This window comes from Octopus bimaculoides, chromosome 13 (genome assembly GCF_001194135.2).
Source record: "Octopus bimaculoides isolate UCB-OBI-ISO-001 chromosome 13, ASM119413v2, whole genome shotgun sequence".
Classification (NCBI taxonomy): Eukaryota; Metazoa; Mollusca; class Cephalopoda; order Octopoda; family Octopodidae; genus Octopus; species Octopus bimaculoides.
In genome coordinates, this window is record NC_068993.1 from 15,901,825 (window position 1) to 15,906,205 (window position 4,381).

The following is a 4,381-nucleotide window of genomic DNA, read 5'->3' on the forward strand; positions in this document are numbered from 1 at the left end:
ATTATTCGATATATGTCTCCATTCAATTTTTAAGATGGTGCAGTGTGATTTAAGGGAAATTGCCAGCTATATTCAGCAAGTTGAACAAGTAGTGAAATATGCTAAGTGCATATGTTCTGTTATTTTCTATTGGAGCGTTTATAAATTGCTAAACAATGTTTTTTCCTACGAGGAAAAGCCATGCTCAAAGCTTAAGAATGTCAGAAAGTTAAAAAGGTGATTCTTTTTGTGTCTTCTGAGAGCATTGCATGGTGCCTATCGACATGACTCTAACAGCTGGCTTCATTTAGCTCAGCGGTTCTGAACCGGGTTCTATATCGCCCCTGATGGTCCATATAAGATTTTTGGAGGTCCATGCAATAAAATAGTAAATTGAGGATTCACAATAGTATCTTAAGGGTCCCTGAAAAGATTTTGTTTTAGATGTATCTATTGGTATGTATTGCAAGAAACAACTAAGTTTCTTTACCTGACATTTTACATAGTTCAACTTGCACAAGTTAATGTGTGAAAACAAAATAGGAATTTTGAAAGAGGTTTCTATAAAACTAGATTTTAAACATGGAATGGGGATCCATCAGAATAAAATAGTAATCAAAGGGTTCCATAGATAAAAAATGATTGAAAACCCCTGATTTAACTAGCTAGTTAGTGATCCGTATGTGTTATTCAATAAGCAGGACGTCCAGCAGTGGTTTTTTTGCGTCAGCCATATCGGTGGTACAATTTACTCTTTGGAATCTTGGTAGCGATGGGAGAATTTTGAAGAGCAATTGCTCTGCTGTATGAAATTCGTTTCATTTCATAGGTTGATAGAAAGTCGTTCGCCAAATACACCAACCTCAGCCCCACAGATATGTTTGTTCCTCATTAAAGCTAATACGGTGGCCCCTTTTTCTCTGATAACATACCCCATCCACCCAGGCATTTCCGCACTATGCCTTCCTCTGCTTTTCATCACTCGTACTGCATCACTCTGTATGGCTTTACTGATCACTTTTACACTCCTTCTGCTTCAGAATAGTACCTCTTTGGGAACCTTACCCTGCCCACGTATGTTTCAATTGCAGCTGTCAACTTGAAAATGTTTAAGAGAGACATTAATCTCCTCAGTCTCGCTGGTGTTAGAGGACCTCTGGGAGGTCATGAGTATCCCAAACAAACAACAACAACAACAGCAAAAATAGCAACAACAACAGCAACAAAAAACCGTAATTCAGCTCATTATAATAGTTATCACGCAATAGTTAACAGTGCCACGAAATGCGAGATCCATCATACATCTGATTAGTGAATCATGTATGGGCTTTATAGATCCTTTCAATAAGAAGCAGAAGTAGAAATATATCAATGACTCATCAATATCATCTGTATTGATCGATCTACTAAATCGTTACAGAATATTATCATCATCATCATCATCATCATCATCATCATCATCATCATCATCATCATCATCATCATTATTAATATTGTTATTCATATACACTCAAAAGATTAGACTGTTGGAAAAGAAAAGAATCCTAGCATCGGGCTACAACAAATAGCCTTTGATGCCAAGAACCCTCCAATTGGATTACAGCCAGTAACCTTAGGTGCCAAGAACCCTCCAAAGTATCCAAGCTGTCCCTAACAACACTGTTTTCTGGAGATGTACTAAACTGGGTCTTATGCCTTTTTCCTCTATCCATCTGTTCAAATCTTTAAGAAAAGTTCCCAATGCACCTATAACTACTGAGATACATTTTACCCGCCCCTTTCCATAGTCTCTGTAATTCAATAGCTAGGTCCTGGTACTTTGCTATTTTTTCTATACTTCTCATATTATTTTTTTCATCATTTGGGACTATAAAATCAATTATCTGGCACTTTCTATTCTCTTTATCTACTACAGTAGTTCTCAAACTTTTTCAGGCTGCCACCCCATTGGCATCCATGCCACATTACTAACGCCCCCAACCTCCCCACCACAAATATAGACCACTTTCTGCAACAAATTCAAAACGACTGTATTTCACAAATAAAGCTTAAACCTAATTAACTTATTGATATTTTTTTACATCTATACCCCAATTTTGGCCACCCCATTATCATCACACTTTTCTTCAACGCCCCCTGTATATCTCCACCGCCCCCAAGGAGGAGGAACTGCACGCTTTGGGCATCACTGATCTATTACTACCAAATCAAGCATCCTAGCTTCTTTTACTCTGTTAGTATGAATGTTTACGTCTCACGGCATCTTATACTTCTTACTTTCTAGTACTTTACTAGGTTTATGTTCATATCATTTATTAGTATGTTCAAATCCGAGCTCTGTACATAATAACCCCCAGTGGATTCCTCTTCCTGAGTTGTTTTGTCTTTTCTTGTATTCTTTCTGTGCCAGTATGTTGCCTTCACTTACTATATGAGTAACGCTTTCCTCTTCTGCTTTGCATAATCTACATTGGGGATCTACTTGGTTTTTGTCTATATTGGCTTTTATCCAATTAGTCCTTAATACTTGATCTTGTGCAGCTACTAACAATCTTTCTGTCTCCCTCTTCAGCTTCCCCTTCTGCAGCTATAACCATGTCTCACTACTACTATTTGTTGCAACTATCTTTGGAAATCTACCATGCGACGTCTTCTCCTGCCAGTGAGAAAATTTCTGTTCATTTTTCTGGTTTTCAACTTCGTTTGGATTTTTGCTTTCTCTATGTCTTGTTGTGACTCTGGTAGCTTTTAATAAACTTTCTTCACTATTACCTACATAGAAGTCTGTATCAACTCTAGCTAACTCCAAACAGTCTTCTACTGATATTAACCGTATTCTGCCTTCTTTCTAGGTAAGTATAATTTTGCTACTCCTGCCCCTGAGTGGATTCCTCTATTCATATTGAATTCCTTTCTAGTTCTTCTGTCTAGCTTTGCTAATTCATTTTTTTGTCCAATTTACAAAAGCTGCTGAGTATCTAAGTAATGACACTGCCCAAGTATTTACAGCCTTCACTAGATTCGAACCATTTAGCTTTGATTTCATTAGCTTCCTCGCCCTTCTGATGCACTTCTTCTCAAGTTTGGTTTTCATTTCTATAGTTAGTAATCTGTCAGATTCTAATACTCCTAGATACTTATAAACTCCCTCCTCCTTTCAATGATTTTAATATCTGGGCATCTGGGAATTGGATATCTTCGCTGTTAACTAGCTGTCCCCTTCTCATGACTAATATTTCACACATATTTATGCGAAATTCTATGCCTATATCTTTGCAGAAGAGTCTTAGTCTGTATTAAAGAAGTTATCACTTTTTCATTCTTACTATTATTATTATTATTATTATTATTATTATTATTATTATTATTATTATTATTATTATTATTATTATTATTATTATTATTATTATTATTATTACTATCATAATTATTATCATTGAAACAACTGCGGTCAAGTAATGTCCTCAATCTTGTTAGGCGATTGCAGTTCGAATACCTCAATAAAGGTCTTGTTGTTGATTGATTGACTCATTCAAGAATCGAGATATGTGTGGACGGTGCCCTGTTGCCTTCATCGCGATGATTTTTAGCATAGGTTTGCCATTTTAAAGACCTAACAACATTTGTTAATTATATCCTGACATTCTTGTTAAAAGCAACAAAACTTAAAATATTTATTTACGAAGAGATCGAGTGAATCATCTAAAGATATGCATATCTTCAAGGGGCATAGAGCAGAAATGACGACGAAATATAAAACCGCTGACCTTTTCAGTTAATAGTCCAAGAAACTAAAACCTCTGTCAGCGATAACTCTCATTTCCAACAACAGTACACCCTAGTACAGTGATATGGATATTTCTGAGGGGTAGAAATTTCATCGCCAGTTCTTCTTGATAGTTTCTATATTGTTCAAGACGTTGTTCTGCTTCATATACTTGACAATTGCATATTAGATGTTAATTCCCAAGACGGATTCGCTCCCATGATATATGAGAAAAACCAGCGAAATGTCGTTACAGTGTCTTTCACAAAAAGCAGAAAAGAAATCTGAGAATCTTGGAAACCTCAGTGAAAGATCAGAGGATAGCTGAAAGGTTAATAGAGAAACAACAAAAACAGAAAGAAGAAAGAGGAAAAGAATAAAGTAAATGATAGGTATATGTTTCATATAGAATACACCATTTGTATATGTTTCATATAGGCTTGATTTGGCACAAGCAAGATTAAAAATAGATAGCAATGTCTGGGGTTAACTGACAGAAGAAACCTGATATATTACTTATATGCATACATATATACATACATACATATATACACATATATATACTTATATCTATGCATATACAAATATGTACTTGTATATATATATATATGTATATATATATATATATATATATAT